Consider the following 27,530-nt stretch of genomic DNA (forward strand, 5'->3'; position numbering starts at 1 on the left):
TGAGTACACTAAGCAGATTCAGAAGGATGTAGGTTGCAGTAGGTACTGGGAGATGAAGAAGCTTGCACAGGATAGAGTAGCATGGAGAGCTGCATCAAACCAGTCTCAGGACTGAAGACCACAACAACAACAACAAGATATATTAGATCTAAACCTGAAACAAAGGTGATTAAATTTTCAGTTAGGCTGAACTTAAGAAATCCATTGTCCTACGGACTTAGCAGAGACGCGCTTAGCCGGAGATCTTACCACTTCAGACGCTCAGAATGGACAGACTGGCGTGGGCCCCTACCGAGCGTGCGTAACAGATACAAACGGAAGCGACCAGAGAGGCAGCTTCCTATACTGACAATGGTCGGACAGGACCATACCAAGAATAGAAAACTCTTTGCTTTTAGAAAGCTTAGCTACCTGTTCCGACGCTCGTCCTACTGTTCTATAGCAAACAGGCTTGTCTGCTACCATCAAGCATGCAACTAGACATACATTCGCTCATTCATCCTTTCACACAGAAAGGAAGGGGGATGGCAGTATCTTATCATATGCACTATATAAAAGAAAGCGGATGTAGGTTCCATATGAGACTGGGTGACATGAATTACATATAAACTGTGTTTTAAAGTATAGCAGTGTGACAGATCGTTCTTGTTTATGTGTAAAAGTAACACGTTCCACTGCTCAGTCTCCTCCCAGATAGACTTAGAAATACCACAGTAAATTTAGAAGTGGGATGTATGCCGTAAATGACAACAGATTTAAGAAATTAACATGAAAGGAATCCAACAGAGACCTTTCAGCATAATGTCGTCATGGAAGCCGAGAGATATAGTCATGCTAGTGACAAAGCCGAGTGTCGTAAGGAGGCGTAGGTACATGCAGCGTTAGGTATTCAGGTGCCAAATCCGCAGAAAAGAGCCTCTCAAAGGTAAAGATGCGAACGTCTGAAATCTCTAGGAGGGCTGACAGCGAAGAATAACCAGGACACGTGATGTCATAGCCAACCCCGGTGACGCACAGTGCATGGGAAGAGCCAAAATAAATATCTCGCCTCACCAGCTGCGACCTAATCGCGAATATAAACAGTGATCCACGTACTGTCAAATGTTTTTTTATTCGCGACTTTGATCACAATATACAGTCCTTCGACGATGACAGGTTTCAGTCGGTAATGACCATCTTCAGATCTGTTCTACATTACGACATGGTGTACAACAGTTCTGAAGATGGTAATTACAGACTGAAACCGGTCATCGTCGAAGGACTGTATATTGTGATCAAAGAGTGGGATGGAAGAACATTTGAAATAACTCGCCTTTCTTAACAAATGTATGAGTGTTCAGTGCTGATTGCCGGCTGCTCAGTATGTAATATCTACCCTTGTGGCAACTGCAGTTATCCAATGAGAAGGTAGTCTATGAAGGGCGACCCTCGACACGCCTATGGAGCTACGAGTCCGGCTGCTGCTGCCACCTGTACTGCCAACTTCGGAGGCAACGCCGATGGACCGCGGAGGCCGCCGTCTGCAGGCCTAGTGAAGGAGTGAAGTGATTGACATGGACACCTTCTGCCATCCGCCTTCAAGAGGGAAGGCCGCAGTTGCTGTTCATTCCCTTCCCGAGGCTGACACCTCTGCTGTTATTAATACATATTACTGACTTGCCATTCTATAATCACGAAGATGCAAAGATGGTACTCTTTGCGGATAATACAAGTATAGCTATCATACCCAACAAACAAGAATTAACTGGTGAAATTGTAAACGATGTTTTTCAGAAAATCATTAAGTGGTTCTCATTAAACTTTGACAAAACACAGTATATACAGTTTCACACAGTAAATGGAATGACACCATTAATAAATATAGACTTCGATCAGAAATCGGTAGCTAAGGTAGAATATTCAAATTTTCTAGGCGTATGTATTGATGAGGGATTGAACTGGAAAAAACACACTGAAGATCTTCTGAAACGTTTTGAGTTCAGCTACTTATGCTATTAGGGTCACTGCAAATTTTGGCGATATACATTTCAGTAAATTAGCTTACCATGCCTGGTTTCATTCTCTGCTTTCGTGTGGCAGCATATTCTGGGGTAACTCATCATTGAGTAAAAGAGTGTTCATTGCACAAAAGCATGTAATCAGAATAATTGCCGGAGCTCATCCAAGATCATCTTGCACACACTTATTTACAGAGCTACAGATCTTCACTGTAGCCTCACAATATATATTCACTTATGAAATTTGTTATTAACAACCAGAAAGAATTCAAAAGTAATAGCAGTGTACATGGCTACAAAACACTAGGAGAAAGTATGATCTTCACTACTCAAGGTTAAACCTAACTTTCGCTCAGAAGGGGGTAAATTATGCTGCCACAAAAGTCTTTGGTCTCTTACTTAATAGCATCAAAAGTCTGACAGATAGCTGTATAGCATTTAAAAGGAAATTAAAAGAATTTGTGAATGGCAACTCCTTCTATTCATTAGATGAATTTTTGGATATAGTAAGTGGGTAATTACACCATCCCCCACGCAAAAAAAAATAATTAATAAAAACATTAAGTGCCATGTAATATTTTGTGTAATGTAATATCTTGTATAGACACCTTTTATTAACCTGACACGTTCCACACCATTACGAAGTGTCGTACTCATGATCTATGGAACAAGTACTAATCCAATCTAATCTAATCTAAAACACCGATGCTGCCGACTCCTGTCTCCCAAATAGGGGCAGAAGGCAGATCCCTGCGAACCAACGAGCATTTCAGGTGGACCTAGGGGGATGACTCCTGAGGGCAAATGTTCGACGTCAGATGGATACATAGAGCGAGAGGCCGCCCCGTGACGTAACAGCATCCACCTGACGCTTCGCTGCTCTGGCGGAACAGCGAGTCGTGCGCATACCGGCCCTCTTCTGCTGACAAGGCCGCTGTCCTGCCGGCCCGGCTGTGGCGCAGCGGATTGGAAGGCAATCCTATGTCACTGATTAGTAAATGTGTTGTCGTCAATGATGTTTTCTTGACGCTCTCGAGCATAGGCAGGTCCTCAACACCCGCATCCTGCCCAGCTCTCTTCTGACGACTGTGGGAGTCTGGGACTGGACTCCTACAGTATTTTAAATCTATGTTCTATGCTTTTGCATATTGAAGCGCCAAAGGAACTGGTATAGGCATGTGTATTCAAGTAAAAATATATGTAAACAAGCAGGAAACGGCGCTGCGGTCGCAACGCCTGTATAAGACAAGTGTCTGGCGCAGTTGTTAGATCGGTTACTGCTGTTACGATGGCAAGTTATCAAGATTTAAGTGAGATTGAACCTGCTGTTATGGTCGGCGCACGTGCTATGGCATACAGCGTATCCGAGGTACGGATGAAGGAAGGATTTCCCCGTACGATCATTTCACGAGTGCACCGTGGGTACAACATCAAATCTCCGACATGACTGCTGCCGGAAAAAGATTCTACAAGAACGGGACCAACGACGACTGAAGGGAAGCGTTCAACGTGACTGAAGTGCAACGCTTCCGCAAATTTCTGCAGATTTCAATGCTGGGCCATCAAATGTTCAAATGCGGGGATTCTCCAGGGACCAAACTGCTTAGATCGTCAGTCCCTAAACTTATACACTACTCGAAGTAACATAAACAAACTTATGATAAGAGCAACAAACACTGCCATGCCTGGCGGAGGACTCGAAGATCCGGGGGAAGGGCCGCGCAGTCCGTGCATGACGCCTCAAACCGCGCGGCTGCTGGGCCATCAACAAGTGTCAGCGTGCGAACCATTCAACGAAACATCATCGATATGGGCTTTCGGGGCCAAAGGCACACTTATGTACCCTTGATGACTGCACGACACACAGATTTACGGCTCGCCTGGGCCTCTTAACATCGACATTGGACTGTTGATGACTGGAAACATGTTGCCTGGCCGGACGAGTCACGTTGCAAATTCTACGGGTATGGAGACAACATCCCGAAACCATGGACCCTGCGTGTTATCAGGGGACTGTTAAAGCCTGTGGAGGCTCTGTAATGGTGTGGGGCGTGTGCAGTTTGAGTGATATGGGACCCATGCTACTCTTAGACACGACTCTCACAGGTGACACGTATGTAAGCACCCTTTCTGATCGCCTGCATCCACTACATCTACATGCATCTACATGACTACTCTGCAATTCACATTTAAGTGCTTGGCAGAGGGTTCATCGAACCACAATCATACTATCTCTCTACTATTCCACTCCCGAACAGCGAGCGGGAAAAACGAACACCTAAACCTTTCTGTTCGAGCTCTGATTTCTCTTATTTTATTTTGATGATCATTCCTACCTATGTAGGTTGGGCTCAACAAAATATTTTCGCATTCGGAAGAGAAAGTTGGTGACTGAAATTTCGTAAAAAGCTCTCGCCGCGACGAAAAACGTCTATGCTGTAATGACTTCCATCCCAACTCGTGTATCATATCTGCCACACTCTCTCCTCTATAACGCGCTAATACAAAACGAGCTGCCCTTCTTTGCACCCTCTCGATGTCCTCCGTCAATCCCACCTGGTAAGGATCCCACACCGCGCAGCAATATTCTAACAGAGGACGAAAGAGTGTAGTGTAAGCTGTCTCTTTAGTGGACTTGTTGCATCTTCTAAGTGTCCTGCCAATGAAACGCAACCTTTGGCTCTCCTTCCCGACAATATTATCTATGTGGTCCTTCCAACTGAAGTTGTTCGTAATTTTAACACCCAGGTACTTAGTTGAATTGACAGCCTTGAGAATTGTACTATTTATCGAGTAATCGAATTCCAACGGAGTTCTTTTGGAACTAATGTGGATCATCTCACACTTTTCGTTATTTAGCGTCAACTGCCACCTGACACACCATACAGCAATCTTTTCTAAATCGCTTTGCAGATGATACTGGTCTTCGGATGACCTTACTAGACGGTAAATTACAGCATCATCTGCGAACAGTCTAAGAGAACTGCTCAGATTGTCACCCAGGTCATTTATATAGATCAGGAACAGTAGAGGCCCCAGGACGCTTCCCTGGGGAACACCTGATATCACTTCAGTTTTACTCGATGATTTGCCGTCTATTACTACGAACTGCGACCTTCCTGACAGGAAATCACGAATCCAGTCGCACAACTGAGACGATACCCCATAGCTCCGCAGCTTGATTAGAAGTCGCTTGTGAGGAACGGTGTCAAAAGCTTTCCGGAAATCTAGAAATACGGAATCAACTTGAGATCCCCTGTCGATAGCGGCCATTACTTCGTGCGAATAAAGAGCTAGCTGCGTTGCACAAGAGCGATGTTTTCTGAAGCCATGCTGATTACGTGTCAATAGATCGTTCTCTTCGAGGTGATTCATAATGTTTGAATACAGTATATGCTCCAAAACCCTACTGCAAACCGACGTCAATGATATAGGTCTGTAGTTAAATGGATTACTCCTACTACCCTTCTTGAACACTGGTGCGACCTGCGCAATTTTCCAATCTGTAGGTACAGATTTATCGGTGAGCGAGCGGTTGTATATGAGTGCTAAGTAGGGAGCTATAGTATCAGCGTAATCTGAAAGGAACCTAATCGGTATACAATCTGGACCTGAAGACTTGCCCGTATCAAGCGATTTGAGTTGCTTCGCAACCCCTAAGGTATCTACTTCTAAGAAACTCATGCTAGCAGATGTTCGTGTTTCAAATTCTGGAATATTCCATTCGTCTTCCCTGGTGAAGGAATTTCGGAAAACTGCGTTCAATAACTCCGCTTTAGCGGCACAGTCGTCGATAACAGTACCATCGGCACTGCGCAGCGTAGGTATTGACTGCGTCTTGCCGCTTGTGTACTTTACATACGACCAGAATTTCTTCGGATTTTCTACCAAATTTCGAGACAATGTTTCGTTGTGGAACCTATTAAAGGCATCTCGCATCGAAGTACGTGCCAAATTTCGCGCGTCTGTAAATTTTAGCCCATCTTCAGGATTTCGCATTCTTCTGAACTTCGCATGCTTTTTCCGTTGCCTCTGCAACAGCGTTCGGACCTTTTTTGTGTACCACGGGGGATCCGTTCCATCTCTTACCAATTTATGAGGTATGAATATCTCAATTGCTGTTGCTACTATATCTTTGAATTTGAGCCACATCTCGTCTACATTCGCATAGTCAGTTCGGAAGGAATAGAAATTGTCTTTTAGGAAGGCTTCTAGTGGCACTTTATCCGCTTTTTTAAATAAAATTATTTTGCGTTTGTTTCTGATGGATTTGGAAGAAATGGTATTGAGCCTAGCTACAATGACCTTGTGATCACTAATCCCTGTATCAGTCATGATGCTCTCTATCAGCTCTGGATTGTTTGTGGCCAAGAGGTCAAGTGTGTTTTCGCAACCATTTGCAATTCGCGTGGGTTCGTGGACTAACTGCTCGAAATAATTTTCGGAGAATGCATTTAGGACAATCTCGGAAGACGTTTTCTGCCTACCACCGGTTTTGAACAAGTATTTTTGCCAACATACCGAGGGTAGGTTGAAGTCCCCACCAACTATAACCGTATGAGTGGGGTATTTATTTGTTACGAGACTCAAACTTTCTCTGAACTGTTCCGCAACTGTATCATCGGAGTCTGGGGGTCGGTAGAAGGAGCCAATTATTAACTTAATTCGGCTGTTAAGTATAACCTCCACCCACACCAATTCGCACGGAGTATCTACTTCGACTTCACTACAAGATAAACCACTACTGACAGACACCAACACTCCACCACCAATTCTGCCTAATCTATCTTTCCTGAACACCGTCTGAGACTTCGTAAAATTTTCTGCAGAACTTATTTCAGGCTTTAGCCATCTTTCTGTACCTATAACGATATCAGCTTCTGTGCTTTCTATTAGCGCTTGAAGCTCAGGGACTTTTCCAGCGCAACTACAACAGTTTACAACTATAATTCCGACTGTTCCTTGATCCAAGCACGTCCTGTAATTGCCAAGCACCCTTTGACATTGCAGCCCATCCCGCACTTTCCCGAGGCCTTCTAACCTAAAAAACCGCCCAGTCCACGCCACACAGCCTCCGCTACCCGTGTAGCCGCCAGCTGAGTGTAGTGAATTCCTGACCTATTCAGCGGAACCCGAAACCCCACCACCCTATGGCGCAAGTCAAGGAATCTGCAGCCAATACGGTCGCAAAACCGTCTGAGCCTCTGATTCAGACCCTCCACCCGGCTCTGCACCAAAGGTCCGCAGTCGGTTCTGTCAACGATGCTGCAGATGGTGAGCTCTGCCTTCATCTCGTAAGCAAGACCGGCAGCCTTCACCAAATCAGATAGCCGCTGGAATCCATTGTGCGTAACGACGGACTTGGGCAATTCCAGCAAGACAATGGGACACCCCACACGTCCAGAATTGCTACCCAGTGGCTCCAGGAACTCTTCTGAGCTTAAACACTTCCGCTGGCTACCAAACTCCCGAGACATGAACATTATTGAGCATATCTGGGATGCCTTGCAAGTGCAGTACAGATGTGATCTCCACCCCCTCGTACCCTTAGGAATTTATGGACAGCCCTGCAGGATTCGTGGTGTCAGTTCCCTCCAGCACTACTTCAGAGATTAGTCCAGTCCATGACACGTCGTGTTGCGGCACTTCTGCATGTTCGCTGAGGCCCTACACGATATTAGGCAGGTGCACCAGTTTCTTTGGCACTTCAGTGCATTAGTCCAGTATTGTTTTATTCTTTCTGATCTTGCTTCCCTTTCATCTTCACAGATTTGGACCGTTCGAATGGTCTTGAATCTGACTTGCACCTCTCTTCCTTCTTTATTTTCATATACTCTTGTCTACGAACATATATATTTTTTTTTTTTTTTTTGTAATTTGGAGTTCTACGTTTCATTAAACTGTTTTGGTATTTTTGTGGGTTCATTGAATGTGTCCATAAAAATCAGTTCTTCTTTACCTCGTTGTGTTTGAGAGTTTTTCAACAATTTCTTAAAGGGTTTCATGTCCGATATGGATTAGTTTGTTGTTATAGAATCTGGGGCCAAGGATTTAATATCTTCCTTTCTTCGATCTCCAGCCTTTCAACTGGGCCGTGGTTGATGATGGACAGTGTTTTGGCTGCAAACAGGGCTTTCGGTTTGATTATTATGTTATAATGTCTTATTATGCATTTCGTGAGAGGGACTTCTTGTTATATGTGTTTTTGGTGAGCTGTAAGGTCAGTTCAACTTCACTTCTTCCAGATTCTATTGCTTTCTCTCGAAGGCATTCCAGCTCTCCAAGATGTTTGAGTACTTTGTCGATTTCTATTCTTTGTTCTCCCATTTTAAAATATTTTGGTGGGTTTTTTATGTTTGTCATTATCCTTGCGAAGGAAATTTTGAGACTCATTTTTTCTGCTTTTTTGTAGTTTCGGGTCTATTCTTTGGCTTCTTCCCAGGTTTCAGCAAGTAGAGACGTATCATCTGCAAAGACACACAGTTTACTCTGATGCATTTGTTTTTGTTCCTGCTCGGATTCCACTATGGATGATCGTGTGCCATTCTCTAAGCATTTTCTAGGGCACAGTTAAATAGCGGTAGGTGAAGTCCATCTCGTTGTCGTACAAGTGTTTTTATCACAAAAGGTTTCTCTGATTAGATTTGGGGTTTTGTTGTTTAGAGTTAATTCTTTCGGTATGGAGATAAATCGCATGCTTTTTTAAAGTCAATAAAAGTGGTAACATATGACTTTGCTCTTGATTTTTTTTTTGTAGGCTATGAGGATTATGAGGTTTAGGATTTATGTCATCAGTTTGTAATTATGTAATAGGCGTATTTAAACTGTTTTAGCATGTAATTATCTGAACTGTTTCTTATTTAAATTGTTTTGTTAATTAAATTGCATTGTGTATTATTGAGAAAGAGCGGGAAACCGCGCATAGATACATTTTGAGAAAGAGCGGGAAACAGCGCGCAGTAATACATCTGTAATGGTAGCAGGGATTGTCTGCACCAAAAACCATTGTTGGCGGCGAGACCGCACTTTTGTAGCATTGAGCGTTGGAAGCGAGCAGTTGCGAGTAAGATGTGAGACGAGGCAGTCGTAGCTAGCGAGACATGAGAGGAGGTCGCTGTAAGCGAGGTATGAATTAACACTTTGAAAGAAGCGGTGTGCTCGCCAGCCACTCGCTATATGTAGCGCAATGCTAGTTTTTAAGAATTTTTGTAAAGAACTATGCCCCTTGTAATTGTTTGTCAAGATCGTTCTCAGAATATAGTTATGTAATTTTGATGGAAAATTAGGTATGTAGCGCAACGCTACTTTTTAAGAATTTTTGTAAAGAACTATACCCCTTGTAATTGTTTGTCAAGATCGTTCTCAGAATATAGTTAACTTCTACCAGATTAAATGCATTAAGAATTTTCTATCCCAAAATCATTCACGTAAATGCTTTACGGAATTTATTGTTATCTTAAAAGAAAAGTCTAAACTGAGCTTCAGCTTTTATCAAATCTAAATTAACTTCAACTTAAAGAACTCCAGTCACAAAGTATTATGAAACTCCACCAGCAGCTTATAATTATGTTAAAGAGAAGTAAGTATATTCATTCCACAGTTTGCTGTAGCAGTCAGATGGCGATCCAGTATAAATAATTAAAGGTAAGAATCAGTCTTAATAATTTCAGGTAACGACTGAGGGCCACGGCGACAACACATTTTATGTTTCGTCGTAATAATCAGCAGGTAGTCTTGACAGAGCAGCAGTTAAAAGATTTTAAGAGACGCAGCGTTCAGTCAGCAAGCAAACGTTCATCCAATATTAGACGGGAAGGTTTCACTTGGCGATATCCATTCAGTACGACATTTTAGTGAATCTACTGTGGATATGAATATACTGACTTTGATAATAGTGTGAATAAGTTACTGTTAAGTGGCGCAACGCATATACTAAAGTGTATAACTTTTATTCACAGGTCATCGGCAATTCTGTTTGCTTTATTGATTCGGCGTTGAAAAGTGTTTGTTCAGTGTTGAATCCGCTTTGAACAGTGATATATTTTGTTGCGTGTGATGATTATAGACAATGTCCCGCAGAATAATTACTCGTTCTCAAACTGATAAAACTTTTTGTTGCGTGTGATGATTATAGACAATGTCCCGCAGAATAATTACTCGTTCTCAAACTGATAAAACTGTACAAAATACTGACGAGAGATTCTTTTCTGGAATAGGCAGTAATAATACGTGTGAAAACCCTGATTCTGAAACGTTAGGTGAACAGACATTTAATAACTGTAACAATATGGAAGCGTTTAACGAACAAGTAACTTCAGAAATGTCCACAGACAATGAAACGGTAGTGCAAAATAATTTGGCATTAAATGCAACAGACGGTACACAGTCACAAATTCCGCATAGTAGACATAACAGTTTCAGTAACGAAACCACTACAATGCAGTCAGACAGAGAGACTCCATTAAGCACTGATTTAGATTCAAACGGTACACAGCTACACAACCTGCGTAGCAGATCCAACAGTTCTCATGACCAAAATTCCGAAATTACGGAAAACGTGACGCAGTCACAATCATGTGAGGATGTTCAAATGAACACAGATCTACAGCCTTTAACAACGAATACAAATACACACAGAAGTCAATCCAAAACGGATCCAATAATGGCATTTTTGCTACAAATGAGACAAGACATGAATCAAAACTTTAACAGAGGGTCACAAGAATTAGAAAAAAGGTCACAAGATCTAAAAAACGAAATTAAGGCAGAACACGCACACACAGATCAGAAATTAGACAACATGTACCAAAATCTGAAACACGAAATCAAAGTAGAAATTCAAACAGTCGCTGAAAAATGTTCACAATCAACACAAGAATTACGCGACAAAATTCAAGAAATATCCGATAACCAAGCAACATTTGCAGTTAGTATACGGGAAACAATGACAGAAAACTTTGCTAAACAAAACGCTCAGATTGATGAACGTTTTAACAATCACACAGAAAACTGTTTGATACGTCACCGTAAACTGGTGCGATCGCAGGATAAAGAACGAAAAGAATTACTACAAACAATCACTAAACAGCGTCAGGACGACAAAAAGAAAGTGTTTGCCCAGGGCAAAACATATGTAGACAATCACATACAGTCGATCTCGGAAGAAATCGAAACGGTCAAAGAAACAAATAATCAAATACAAGACAGGCTTACAGAAATCCAAACACAGACAATCGATGTGAAAACTTCTACAGACACTGAAATCCAGAATGTTAAAGATAAATTAACAGAGGACGTTCAGACACTAACTGACAAAATAGAACACATAGAAATTAACCATGACACAGAAAATTTAAAGGCAGATTTTAAGAAAGTCACCAAAAGCAACCGTAAATTACGAAACGAACTGACAGAAAAGATCAATGAACTCACTACAAGAATAGATCTTTTAGATACTAACAATGACGAGAGATCAGACGACACTGCACCAGTCCCAGTGCAACAGAACTCTAATAGTAATAACACGTCATTGACAAATATACAACAAACTATCACAGATCTAAAATCGCGTAATGATTCATTGCATCAGCAAATAAATTCTCTACAGCAAGAGATAGCGGACGCACAAGAAACCGCCGCACATAATCATTTTCAACAGAACACACACCGTTACGAAATGCCTCAGATCCATAATACATATAATGTTGGTAGACTTCAGAGAGTAAGAGATTTTACCCAGGAAGAAAGACACCCGAATCCATATTCAAGACAATACGACAACACTTACACACACAGACATGACAGTTTTGATCACAAACATTTTCTTTCAGTTAGAAAGTTTAAAACATTTAAAAACGACAGGGCGCAAATACATCCGTTGGATTTTATCCAACAGTTCAGGGGAGCACTTCCACCATCATGACCAGTACAACATAAGTTAGAATTTATTGTCAGTTTTCTTGAAGGAGAACCAGCACGACGAATGCGACCAATTGCTAGACAATGTTTTTCCGTAGAAGCATTTGAGGAAGCATTTTTATCAGCATATTGGTCTGACACTACACAAAACAGCATCAAAGATCGGCTACTTAGTTTGCCAAACTTTGAAAATTCTACCTTTCCAACAATCACACAATTTTTCGAGTACGTGGTGGAACAGAACCAGTACCTCAACGAGCCATACAGTCAATCGGCATTAATACAGCTTTGCATTTCAAAACTGCCCAGAGCTTTGAAAGTGTCATTACTGACAGGGCAACAAAAGGACAATGTATCCGTTTTTAGAGACATCTTACAACTATTAGAAGCACACCAGGCAGACTACGCATTTGTTAACAAAAATTTTTCACGACAGAACGGAAAACAAACAAACTCAGCTACTTTTGAACAAACACGATTTGGTAATAACAATCCGAGTAAACGCTTTCGCAGCGAAAATGACAACGAAAACAGGAGTAATGAAAAACATTATACTGACACGGTAAATTTATATTCAGGACAGCAACAGAATCCGAGACTTAACACGCAACCGAATAGGTCAAATTTCCATATGAATCATCGCTCAGATAATGCGACCGGGGAAGGCCATTACGCGGGTCGACCGCAAAATGAACAAAAACAAACGTTTCTACGGGGTGCAGGTGGGCTGCCGTACAGTCACAGTTATAACGACAGGAGAAAAGAAAACGAACACAGACCGCCGAGGACGTTCCACAACGACAATTTTAACGGAAACTACAACAGGGCCCAACAGCTGCGTTACCGTATGAATGTACCAGACACCAGATTTCATCCACCAGACACTGCTAATAATCAAAACGGCAGAACTGTACAGTTGATAGAACACATACCAAACTCCCAAGCTGAAAATCACGTATCGGAAGAATTATGACTAGAGAAAACCTGCAATGAATCTCTTAATGTCGATACTATGAAATCACACAGAGAAAACATAACGACCGAAAATGCCATTACATTTGACGACGTGAGAGACACATTGTTACAGGAAAAACCAATCCTACAGAAAACAATATATCACCCAATAATAGAGATAAATTTACAGTCGCACAATATTTTAGCGATAATTGATTCAGGTTCACCTATGTGCGTAATTAACGAAGACACATTTAACAGATGCAATAGCAATAATGATTACCCAGTATTTCCTTTAAACAGAACGAAGGTCAAGGGAGCTTTTGCAGGAAAAGGCATTGAAGCTAAAAGACAGACACAATTAACATTTGTTTTTGCAGGGGAAACATTCCACAGTGATTGTTGGATAGTTCCGAATTTAACAACAGACATGATATTAGGAATAAATTTTCTTGTTCAGTACGATGCGAAGATTGACTTCAAATCGTCATACCTCACACTACAAAAGGAAAACAGGGAAGTGATCGTAAGATTTCAAAACACAGTATCCTCCGAAGAACAAAATATGCACAGGATCAAGATTATTACTGATTCTCAAGATAACGATTGTTATATCGCACTATACACGAACACACTTAATAATGACTTGGTAGAGGAACAGGAGTACAATATGTTCGAGACAATTACACGCAAGGTAGACAATAGTGTAGCAAAATGCGACGCAGAACGCACAGAACTTGAAAATATTCTGGTACAACACAAAGCAGTTTTTGCCAATGTTCCAGGAACAATGACAGGATTTATGTACGAATTTCAGGTGAAACCACACGAGACTTTCAAAGCAAAGCATTATCCAATCCCACACATACACACAGAAGCAGTTAAGAAAGAATTACGAGCAATGATCGATCAAGGAATAATAGAACCAGCAGCCAGCCAATATATAAATCCACTACACATTGTTGAAAAGAAGGATGGATCACCACGTTTAGTTTTAGATTCACGTCAAGTTAATAAAATAATCATTACAGAAACCGACCGACCACAGACGTTAGAAGAGTTACTGCAAAAATTTCATGGCACCTCCATTTATACTACACTCGACCTCAAATCAGGGTTTTGGCAAATCCAACTACACCCAAATTGCCGAAAATATACGGCATTCCTTTGCTTTGGGGAATGCTATCAATTTTGTAAACTTCCGTTTGGACTAACGATTTCGTCTGCCGCCTTTATACGAGGCATGAATACTATTCTACCACAAGATCTGAAAAACAAAATTACTACATATGTCGATGACATTTTAATTGCAGCAGAAAACTGGGAACAACACAATCATACTCTTCAACAATTACTGAATACATTCGAGCAGAATGGTATAACTATAAACTTGCGTAAATCTGAATTTGGTAAAGCGTCAATAAAATTTCTAGGGCACATTATCTCACAAACAGGTATCGCACCAGACCCTGACAAATTGCAAGCACTGAAAGACATCGACGTGCCAACAAACAAAAAGGAACTTCGGAGCTTTTTAGGTCTTATCAATTATTTTAGAAAATTTATCCACTACAAAGCATTAGACACGCCCTTGCTATACCAGGTTACAAGTAAAAACACACTTTGGTCATGGAATGAAGACGTTGAAGCTGAATTCGAGAACTTGAAAGAAGCATTATTAAAAGCACCTTTGTTATCACACCCTGACCCAACACAAAACTTTTCCGTTGCAACAGATAGTTCAACCACAGCACTAGGAGTACATATTTTCCAAGAAATAAAGGAAGAAGATAAGACAGTCGTGAAACACATTGCTTTTGCAAGCAGGATACTTTCTTCAGCAGAGCGCAATTATTCTGTAACAGAATTAGAGACACTATGTGTAATTTACGCTTTTAAGCGATTCCGTCATTTTCTATATGGCCGACATACAACAATATATACCGATCACCGAGCAATCCAGTTTTTATTGTCAGCAAAACTTACGCACGATAGATTAAGCCGCTGGAAATTATACTTACAAGAGTTTGATTTTACCATTATACACATTCCAGGCACGCAGAATACTGTTGCCGACGCATTGTCGAGGTCCATTCACAATAAACGCATGGAGAAAGAAAATACCTTTTGCTACAACAACCATAGTATTATGTATATTAAACAAGTAGCTTTCGAAAACTTTATATCAGCAGCATTACAGGATATAGAGAGAGAACAGCAGAAAGATGAAACACTGAAAGAGATTGTAACGCTTTTGAAAGACAGAAGTAACGCTAAAGTCAGACTTCATTACACTGTACATCAAAATATACTCTTTATTCGATCATACCGAGACGGTAATAATTGGCTTTTATGCATTCCGGAAGGGATCGTAAATAAACTGATATGGTATACACATCTAAGTTATGGACACTACGGAGCGAGGAAATGCTTTCTGATTCTGCGACAAAATTGCCACTTTAATAACATGGAAAAACACATAAGAAAAGTAATAGCATCATGCAAGATATGTCAAAAAGCTAAATCATCAACAGTGTCACACATTCCACCATTGTATCCCATCATACCGGTTAAGTTAAGACACATGGCAGCAGTGGATCTTTTCGGTCCAATCCCCAGAACAAATAATGGTTATAGTTATATTTTTGTAGCTGTAGAACTAACATCCAAATTTGTAACATTTTCTCCACTAAGGAAAGCAACAGCAAGAACAGTATCAAGAGCGTTTGTAAGAGATTTTCTATCAGTAGTAGGACGTGTACAGAAGGTTATTTCGGATAACGGTCCGCAGTTTAGGTCAGACGTATGGAAGAAAATGTTAGAAAGTAAGAACATAACACCTATTTACATATCAAGATATCACAGTTCTTCCAACCCATCAGAAAGAATAATGAAAGAGATCGGGAAGTTATGCAGAATTTATTGTCATAAAAGACATACAACATGGGATAAATATATTTTACAGTTTCAAGAAGTGATAAATGCAATACCCAATGAATCTACGATGCTATCACCAACCGTAATACTGACAAATAAAGACCCACCGAACAAAATTACCGAACTAATTACTTTTCCTAAGACGCCTAGGCTTCGACATTGTGAAATAATAGACACAGCATTAGCAAACACTAAAAGAGCTGCAGATCGGCGGAAGAAACAACAGAAGCAGGTAAGTCGACTACAGAAGTACGAGATTGGCGACAAAGTACTGATTCGCACTCATTTTCTTTCCAACAAAGGTAAGCACAGATGCCGTAAATTCGAACTTCTGTATGCAGGCCCTTACAGAGTTCGTAATATTCCACACGCTAATGTAGTGCATGTGGAAACGCTACGTAAGAAGAAATCATTAGGGAATCATCATGTATCCAACGTGAAACATTTCTTGACTTAAATTTTTGCATTTCAGCTGACGAAAGGACGGCGTGACACGTAAGTATGCAACAATGGTAGTTTCAGCGCGCTTCAGTAACAAACAAAGCCGCGACACGCAGCGGGCCGCTAATATTTCACCGTACCTTAAAGAACACAGCAGTACTTAATGATGCTACGCCAGCCAAGACAAATAAAAACACGAGAAACATTTCCTAACTTAAAGAGAACATGCAGACAACGACACGACGTATGAATTTGTGCACTGAGAGCTCATAAATGAAAGAAATTTTTTTTTATAACGTGACATAATTACTTAAGAAAATGTCGATTTTTGCAATAGCTAAACTGATAATATAGATCGTTCATTAATCAATTATTTTAGTGGTAACATTAACATGTACTCTTTATTCCAGAATGCAGCATTGTTGTCACACGTCATCAAAATGAAACGTAGTTTTAGTTAGAATAAGGATGTGAATCTTTAGGTCACGCAGATAGCTGACGCTAATTGTCATTACAGAAATTTTATAGGTCATGCCGGGAGCTGACGTGATTTTGCAGCAGTTAATATTATGATAAAGTGTTTTATAGGTCATGCCAGGAGCGGACGAGAAGTACCAGAAGATGTTTATTGAAGTCAAGCCGTGCACTGACGATAATTAATACTGAATGTTTTATAATAAGTCATGCCGTGCGCTGACGTTAATTAATGCTGAATGTTTATAACAGGTTATGCAGAGAGTTGACACAGATGCAGAAGAAGAATGTGTATGTTATGTTAGTATATAAGAAATGTATAATGTTAAGAAATAATTTTGCTAGCATGTGACACATTGCAACACTATGGATGGGGACCACACATTACAATGTCTAACCAGAATAATGTTTACCTTAATTTTCAGCTGCAAAAGAATACTTTAAATAATTTTATGACAGTAATTTTATTGTATATTATGACCTGACATTTGACGACTCATAACTGACGACTACACCCCTGAATGGAAGATAAAATTTTAGGACAGTAAGTCAAGAAATGCATTGTCAACAAAATTTATAATTAATGATGTAAGAAACTAAGATATGTAAATACAGAATAAGTAATAATGTACTTGTCTATAACAAATCTGTATACTATCAAATACTGAATAAGTAGGAACTTTTATGTCTTTTATATATGGGAATAATTTTCTGGAAGAATTCTTAAATTAAAACTACATATTGTTACAAATTACGACACAACATATTTTGTCATATGGAAAATTATTTGGTAGTCAAATTATGGTACCAACAATGTCCGTGAACCCATTGCCAAAACAATTTTACCCGTACCTTAATTCCTGTGCATCCCCATGGTTATTGAGCACAGAATCAGTGAATTGCGAAACACGTGACTTCAACCAATGATGTTCTCGACGAGGTGTTTGCATACCTAGATGCACACCACAGCCCGATGTATGTCAATTGGTGCCTGCATACCTAGATACACACCACAGTATGATGTACGACAATAGGTGTTTGCATACCAAGATGCACACCACCAACCTTAATGGACCATTGGAGATGGAACTTAATCCTGATGTGGCTGCGGCAACTCAGGCTATTCGACGACGTACTTAGTGTTTGGGTACACTAAAACTATGGAGCAAGGCGATGATGGAACCACATGGCGAAACCTGGTGTTGTGCTATGTGAGGGAAAGGAACAGACTTTTGAGTGCATTCACAGACAGTTGCCAGTGCTTTGACCATGCTATCCAATTCCTTTTGTACCTTCCTTAATTGTGGTACTAAGAGATGCCAATTTGAATTAAATGTTTCATAATGTAAACTTTCAATTGCTTCATATGATCTGTATATTGATTTTCACATTTACTCTTATTCTTGTTGTTAAATTTAAGGGAACCAAATTTTACTTGATGTACAATTCCTACTAAAACCCTTTCTATTTACATATTCTCTTTATTAGAGATAGACAAATCATGTCGTATGACAGCATTTGTGTATACACTTTGTTCAAACTATTTTCTATAATCAAATTTTATACTTATGTTGAGTCCATATGACTCAACAACATAGTAAAATTTTAAGAAAGCCAAGTAGCGGCATATGTAATTATGTAATAGGCGTATTTAAACTGTTTTAGCATGTAATTATCTGAACTGTTTCTTATTTAAATTGTTTTGTTAATTAAATTGCATTGTGTATTATTGAGAAAGAGCGGGAAACCGCGCATAGATACATTTTGAGAAAGAGCGGGAAACAGCGCGCAGTAATACATCTGTAATGGTAGCAGGGATTGTCTGCACCAAAAACCATTGTTGGCGGCGAGACCGCACTTTTGTAGCATTGAGCGTTGGAAGCGAGCAGTTGCGAGTAAGATGTGAGACGAGGCAGTCGTAGCTAGCGAGACATGAGAGGAGGTCGCTGTAAGCGAGGTATGAATTAACACTTTGAAAGAAGCGGTGTGCTCGCCAGCCACTCGCTATATGTAGCGCAATGCTAGTTTTTAAGAATTTTTGTAAAGAACTATGCCCCTTGTAATTGTTTGTCAAGATCGTTCTCAGAATATAGTTATGTAATTTTGATGGAAAATTAGGTATGTAGCGCAACGCTACTTTTTAAGAATTTTTGTAAAGAACTATACCCCTTGTAATTGTTTGTCAAGATCGTTCTCAGAATATAGTTAACTTCTACCAGATTAAATGCATTAAGAATTTTCTATCCCAAAATCATTCACGTAAATGCTTTACGGAATTTATTGTTATCTTAAAAGAAAAGTCTAAACTGAGCTTCAGCTTTTATCAAATCTAAATTAACTTCAACTTAAAGAACTCCAGTCACAAAGTATTATGAAACTCCACCAGCAGCTTATAATTATGTTAAAGAGAAGTAAGTATATTCATTCCACAGTTTGCTGTAGCAGTCAGATGGCGATCCAGTATAAATAATTAAAGGTAAGAATCAGTCTTAATAATTTCAGGTAACGACTGAGGGCCACGGCGACAACACATTTTATGTTTCGTCGTAATAATCAGCAGGTAGTCTTGACAGAGCAGCAGTTAAAAGATTTTAAGAGACGCAGCGTTCAGTCAGCAAGCAAACAATCATCCAATATTAGACGGGAAGGTTTCAAGTTCCAAGGTGCAGTGCGTTTTTCATAATTTTTTGCCTACCTCTTCTTTACATATTCTGAAAAGTCCAGAATGAAAATTGTTTCCAGCCACGACTCTGATTCTTTTCACTTTATTGCACGCTAATGTCTTTTAATTATATTTAAGAACTTATTTAGGAAACTGCACATCACTTTTCGCACAAAGGCTTCAAGAAAATTTCATGATAGTTGGTTGTGGAGACGCAAGGACCGAGGTAGATAACACAGCAATAAGACACTGGACTCATACTCGTGTGGGCGGCTGTTCATGTCCTAGATTTACGTTTTCCATGATTTCCCCAAATCGCTCAAGGCTTGCGCCGTTACGGTTCCTCTGAATGGGCACGGTCCAGTTCCTTCTGTCCTTCCCTAATCTAGGCTTGAGTTCCATCTCTAATGACATCGCCACGCCGGGACACTGAAGCATAATCTTTTCGTTTGGACACACAGGAAAGTTAGACATCGAGTAAAGATTATTGGTGAGAAAAGATGTTACAGCTGTTTCCCACCATGTGCGATGTAAAACGCATCACAATTTACCGTGCAGATATGATACCCACATTGCATGTTGTGGGTGACAAAATTTGAAGAGATTTTGTAAAAGATATTCTGTGTCAAATATTAGAGGAAAAGAATACACCAAACAGCTACAGTTTGTTTTTCTTGATTATTACCTGCAGTCCGGTTTCGAGAAATTGATTTATGCAAATGAAAATTTGTAGCCGTTTCGTGGATTCTTTACCTCTGCAAAATGGATAACATAACTGCGGACCCAAGCATGGTATCCTCTAAGTGGAACTGCATCAACATAAATTTTCTTTGCTGGTTAGCTTATGTAGAGATCTGAAAATATATAAAAAAAAAAACAAATAAAATGGATAACATATGATAAATAATCACATATATAAACTAATATAAGTAATAGGTATTAAGAATTCATAAATATAATTAAGCTTAGTTTTTAACACTACATGATGAACCCTAACATAGGATGTCCTCCTAGCCTACAGGTATCCAGTTGTAAGTTAGTGAATTTCAACAACACTGCTTTCGCGTTACTTGTTGAATCAACCAGTATAATGATTACAGCTACACAGCAGACTGTTCCAGGCACAGAAGTATAAACTATCTCACAAGGGTAACTTTCACATGTAATTAATTCATCGTTAATCAGCTTTCAAAGAATCAGAGGTTGTTTAGAATTTCAGAAGGAGCACTAAGTAACGATTGATTCGAACAGAGGAAAGAAATACAGTAGAAGACGAAGGGGGGGGGGGGTGTAACGTTCTTAAAATATAACTTTGTGCTATCCAAATTTACTATGTGAGGTGTTGTTGAGTAAATAGTGTGCTTGATCAGTTTCACTGTAATTCAGAGAAAAATTAAACAACTTGATATGGAAAACCAGTATGTAATGCCTATAATGAAATCAATCCCGCTGAAATTTGCTCAGTCTCTTGAGCACCGAGTTCTATGCCCCTGTGCAGTAAACTGATATAATTCCCTATGCATATAAACAATGAAATACATTTTACTGAGCTCCTGAGACGCAACGTATGTAATCTCGGTATTCTGTTCTCTCCACAGTAGGAATACAAAATATTCGATCTTGGCTCAGCAAAGTGAAATGCCGGCCGTAAAATAGCTTCGTACAAGTAATGCCAATAGATTAGTTGATAAATGAATAACCCTGCAAATGCTCAGTGATAATTTTGGGTATTGGCTCAGCGCTGTGCAGTGCTGTCCACATTGAAGCTGTTACAAACAGTAATACTTGTTTGGTTCTGGCACATTAATATTTTTCTGACTCTGATTGTAAAATCATGTCTTTTCAAAAATACTCATTGGATTTAAACAAACACGACATGGAAGAGGATGAGGTACTGATAACGGGATATGGTAAGATTGACTCCTTCAGTTTGAAAATTGTATTCAAAATAGTTTTTCATTCAGAAAATGTAGTATGAAACATTTTAAATTAACTTCAAAATCAGTGAACTTCTCAATTCGTCTACAATTCCCACTTACTGACGTAATTAAACACACTTGGACAGTTACATGACAAAAAGTCTAACATCGTTTAACAAAATAGATTCCAAAATGTAACTTATCTGTATCTGGATTACAATAAACACAAAATTACAAATTGGGCATACCTAATCAACCTATTTTTTGCTACATTCAAAGGTCGATACTGTTAGACTTAGCAAAAATCCACATTGCGTTGCTGTATACTTAAAACTAAATAAACAAAGCTTCATTACCTTACAAAACTGTATTATGTTGCGTCCATAAATCAACAGCTAAATTCTCACAGCTAGCCACTAGCTTTAAGTCTTACATCCTACCTTTAACAGAGTGCAACGGCAGCTGCTAATGCGCTCCGCGCCCCCTACTTACAATCGATTCTGCCGCTCAGGCAACATCTTTGGCTCCGTGGTGTCAAAGATACAATCTCTTCTACATGTGATAATCATGACATGTTATTTTTCATGAAATGTATCACAAAATCCGGCTCCACGTACAAGCAGGCCCCTCACATGAGGAGCTTTGGGAGATGAAATGGTGAAGGCAGCACAGAATCAAAATAAACACATCAAAAAAAGCTTTGCGTCACCTCTATTCCGAGAGTTCCGGAACGTGTACAGAAAATTGGAATAGGGATCAACAAACATCATTTCCACCATTTTCATTTCTCATGAAAACTACACTTTCCATGTTGCACCACCGTGCAGCGAGACCTTCAGAGGTGGTGGTCCTGATTGCTTTACACACCGGTACTTCTAACACCCAGCAGAACGTCTTCTTGAATTGATGCATGCCTGTATTCGTTGAGGCACACTATCCATAAGTTCACCAAGGCACTGTTGGTCCAGATTGTCTCACTTCTCAACGGCGATTCGGCATGGATCTCTCAGATTGTTGGTAGGTCACGTCGTCCATAAACAACCCTTTTCAATCTATCCCAGGCATGTTCGATAGGGTTCACGTCTGTAGAACATGCTGGACACTCTAGTCAAGCGATGTCGTTATCCTGAAGGAAGTCATTCACAAGATGTGCACGATGGGGGCGCAAATGTTCGTCCATAAAGACGAATGCCTCGCCAATATGCTGCCGATATAGTAGCACTATCGGTCGGAGGATGGCATTCACGTATCATACAGCCGTTACGCCGGCTTCCATGCCCACCAGCGGCGTACGTCGACCCTACATAATGCCACCCCAAAACAGCATGGAACCTCCATCTTGCTGCGCTCGCTTGACTGTGAGTCTAAGGCGTTCAGTCTGACCGGGTTGCCTCCAAATATGTATCCGACGATATTTTGGTTGAAGGCGTATGCGGTACTCGTCGGTGAAGAGAACGTGACGCCAATCCTGAGCGGTCCATTCGGCGTGTTGTTGGACCCATCTGTCCCGCGTTGCATGGTGTCGTGGTTGGAAAGATTGACCTCGCCATGGACATTGGGAGTGAAGTTGCGCATCATGCAGACTATTGCGCACAGTTTGAGTCGTAACACGCGTCCTGTGGCTGCACGAAAAGCATGATTCAACATGGTGGCGTTGCTGTCAGGGTTCCTCCAAGCCATAATCCGTAGGTAGCGGTCATCCACTGCAGAAGTAGCCTTTGGGCAGACTGAGCGAGGTACGTCATCGGCTGTTCCTGTATCTCTGTACCTCCTACATGTGCGAATATCATCGCTTTTATTCACTCCGAGACGCCCAGACACTTCCCTTGTAGAGGGCCCTTCCTGGCACAAAGTAACAATGCGGACACGTTCGAACCGCGGTATTACCCTTCTAGACATGGATGAACTACTGACAACACGAGCCCTTTACCTCCTTCCTGGTGGAATGTCTGGAACTGATCGGCTGTCGGATCCCCTACATCTAATAGGCGCTGCTCATGCACATTTGTTACATCTTTGAGAGGTTTAGTGACATCTCTGAACAGTCAAAGGGACTGTGTCTGTGATACAGTATACACAGTCGACGTCTATCTTCAGGAGTTCTGGGAACCTATCTTCAGGAGTTCTGGGAACCAGGGTGATGGCAACTTTTTTTGATATGTGTAGGTAAAAAGACAAGGTGTATCAGAAATCCTTGAATAACATAGGAGGTATTGAATTTAACTGATGAAAGGAGAAAATACATAAAAACAGCAAATGAAGCAGGTTAAATGGAATACAAACGTTTACAAAATGAGATTATAGGAACTGCAAAATGACGAAGCAAGAATGGCTAGAGGACCAATGTAAGGATTTAGATGCAAGTATTATTAGGGGAAAGATGGGTAATGCCTATAGGAAAGTTTAAGAGGAAAGATAAGCAGCTGTGTGACTATCTAGAGCTCAGATGGAAAACCAATCCTAAGCAAAGAAGGGAAAGCTGAAAGGCAAAAGGAGGATGTGGAGAGTCTATACAAGGCAATATTATAGAACTGGAAGAGGACTTACATGAAGATGAGATGGGAGATATAATACTGCGAGAAGAATTTGATAGAGCAGTCAGAGACCTAAGTCAAAACAAGGCCCTGGGGTAGACGACATTGAGTCAGAACTATTGACAACCTTTGGAGCCATGAAGAACCTCTTCCATTTAGTGCGCAACACATATGAGACAGCTGAAATGCCCTCCAAAAAGAATCTAATGATTCCAGTTACAAAGAAAGCATGTGTTCACAGATGTGAATATTACTGAACCATCAGTTTAGGAAAAGGATAGATTGCAACTCACCGTAAAGAGGAACCATTGTGTGCAGACAGGCACAACGAAGAGACTATTACACATTGTAGCTTCAGACCAAAGCCTTATTCAGCAAAGAAACACACACATTCACACAAGCAAGAACACCTCATGATCACATGACCGCTACTACTGGCAGCTTCGACCGGAGTCCTGTGTTACTCCTGGTATTGTTGATATTCCGGCCTGGAATTTCCATTATTTGAACTTTCAGTATAATAAGTCACGATTGCAAAATATTAACACAAATTGGTTACAGAAGATTGGAAAAATTGTCAGTAGCCGACTTTGGGAAGCATCAGTTTGGATTCTGGAGAAATGTAGGAACAAGTAGGAGGGAGAGGAGATTTGTGTTTAACGTTCCTTCGACAACGAAGTCATTAGAAACGAATAGCAAACTCGGATTAGGGAAGTATGGAGGAGGAAATCGGCCATGCTCTTACCGAGGAACCATCCCGGCATTTGCCTTACGCGATTTAGGGAAATCACGGAAAAGCTAAATCAGCATGTCCGGACGCGTGTTTGAGCAGTCGTCATTCCGAATGCGAGTCCTGTGTGCTACCCACTGCGCTGTCCCGCTCGGTAAATGTAGGCAATACTAGCCCTACGACTTATCTTAAAAGACTGGTTAAGGAACTCAGGGAAAGCTTCTGATAGTGTTGACTGGAATACTTTCTTTTTGGAATTCTGAAGATAGCAAGGGTGATATACAGGGATCGAAAAGCTATTTACAACTTGTACAGAAACCGGACGGCAGTTACAAGAGTCGAAGGGAATGAAAGGGAAGCGGTGGTTGAGAAGAAAGTGAGGCAGGGTTGTAACTTATCCCCGATGTTATTCAACCTGTACATTTGGCAAGCAATGAAGGAAGGCACAGAAAAATTTGGAGAAGGAATTAAAGTTCAGGGAGTAGAAATAAAATTTTTAACGTTTACCGATGACGTAACTCTGTCTAACTTGGAAGAGCAGCAGGACGTAATAGACAGTGTCTTGAAAGGAGGATATAAGGTGAACATCAGCAAAAGCAAAACAAGATTAAAGGAATGTAGTCTAATTAAATGAGACGTTGCTGAGGGAACTAGATTTGAAAGCGAGACGCTTAAAGCAGTAGATGAGTTTTGAATTTTGTTATTTGGGTAGTAAAATAACTGATGATGGCCGAAGTAGAGAGGATATAAAATGTAGACTGGCAACGGCAAGAAGAGAAATTTGTTAACACCGAGAATAGATTTTAAAGTGTCAGGAAGTCTTTTCTGAAAATATTTATGTGGAGTGTAGTCTTGTGTATGAAAGTGAAACTTGGACGATAAAGTGTTTAGACTAGAAGAGAATAGTAGCTTTTGAAATGTGGTGCTACAGAAGATTGCTGAAGATTAGACGGGTAGATCGCGCAGCTAATGAGGAGGCTCCGAATAGAATTGAGGAGAAGAGCTTTCAAGCTGTTTATTTTCCCATTTTGCAGTAATCAATTAGCAAGTAAACATGAATGAATGTAGACAGTTTTGCAGAGCCCGGAGACTTGGAAAATTAGAGAAAGACCACCTGAGGAGTAAGAAAACGGAAAAATTTTAGTAGCTGGTCTCCGTGACCATATTTGCAGTCATTCGACAACACTGTTCCCTTCTCTGGCATATTTATACTCTGTAGGCAACGTGGCTGAGGGTACTAAGTAGCTGCAGCTTTCTTGTGCTTACAATGGAAGGAATGCGGAGAGAGTGATTGTGCTGGCGCCTTGTAACGTCCTGATTTCCCTGATTCTACAACGCTGATCCTTTATCGATATGTTTGTTGGAGAAAGTGGTACGGTCTTACACTCCAGGTTGTTAGGTACGGTTTGTATCAACGGCGAGAAGGAAAGCTAAAATGGAAAGGGATAAGCATAAAAAGTACATATTTTTTATTTCTTCTAAGATATCTATTGTACCGGCTGAGATAAGAGCCATAGGAGGTCCTCTCTTACATCTGAATAAAGCGCCGTCTCTAACTTATTTAATACGACACGAGATACTAACAAATGATGAAAGGACCAACCATTCTAAAATACAATTACCAGACTATATGTACTGATTTCACAAAAGAAAGTATAATAATAATAACAATAATAATAATAATAACATTAGTGAGAGGAAGAAGAATAAGAAAAAGAAGAAGAAGAAGAAAACGTAGAATAATAACAAAAGCGAAACAAAATATACTTGAATAGTGCACTGTGGTGGCAATGGCTACGAAGGACGCAGAAATAATTCAGGAGACAGGACACAAGGAAACGAACGATGAGAGAAGCAAGAAAAGTGGTGGAATTGGATGGACTACTTTAAAAGAATGACCGGAGGGGGGGGGGGGGGGAGTAGGAGACTAGAAAAGAAATGAGTGAAGAAATAGAATTTCCAGCTTGTTCCACTATGATAAATGTTATGTTTGCCACTATTGTCACTTAGTGGCCGTGATAAGAACACAACGAGCTGTAATAGTTCTAACATACACTCTGGTAACTAATCATATGCAAAATGCTGGTCACAGAGCTGGACAGTGGCAATTCAGAATGGAAAATTGTGGAGGAATGGGCGTAGATATAGATGTGGACTATATATCGAGTTTACTATTTGTCGATAATCAAGTATATGATGGAGAAAATCGTTAAAACATACAATAAGGCCAGACTAACAACAATATTTTCTTAAACAAACATCTCTCGATAGGAAGTAAGCATCATGACATTATCAAAGATGGTGATGCTATTGAAGCATATGTAAGGGGTCAACGGCCCCTTACGTACTGAGAACAAAATATCTTTGCCTCACGCAGGTCGCAGTAGGTACTGTCGATAATCTAGCGCCCAGTGCGCCAGAGAGTAGTCAGTGTTGAGAATCCGGACAAGTAAGTGGCTGGCTGCTAAGAGAGCACGGCGGATTTCGGCAGGACGGCCGACCGCGTTTACAATTGTTTAACGGCTGTGTGTGTGACCCAAAGCCATGGGCCTGGTCTCCAGCAAATCTGCAAATGGCGTTATCTGCGTGATTTGTTTGCTGTGTTTAATCGTTCGTTTGTGCACCGTGATTAGGTGACAACCGCGCCGGACACCCACCATTTGGATTGCAGTGAGGATTGTGTATTCAGTGCCACATGAACAATATTGGCGTGTGACGACATTAGTAGGCGACCTGTGATGAGTTAACGGTTATTATAACTAAATTTTTCCCTGAGACATTCAAGTCTCTTCTTTACCTACGATGATTCATATCTTTTGCTCCGATCACCATCGTAGATAACTGTTATTACTTTGTCAGACGAAGGGAGTAGCTGCCTCATTCCTGCTTTTTAGACAAAAGATACAGAACGTTATGTTCAACTGTGTGGGAATTCCTACGAAACCAAACTGCAGAGGTCATCGG

The sequence above is a fragment of the Schistocerca gregaria genome, chromosome 5 (assembly GCF_023897955.1).
Source record: "Schistocerca gregaria isolate iqSchGreg1 chromosome 5, iqSchGreg1.2, whole genome shotgun sequence".
In the NCBI taxonomy this organism is placed as follows: Eukaryota; Metazoa; Arthropoda; class Insecta; order Orthoptera; family Acrididae; genus Schistocerca; species Schistocerca gregaria.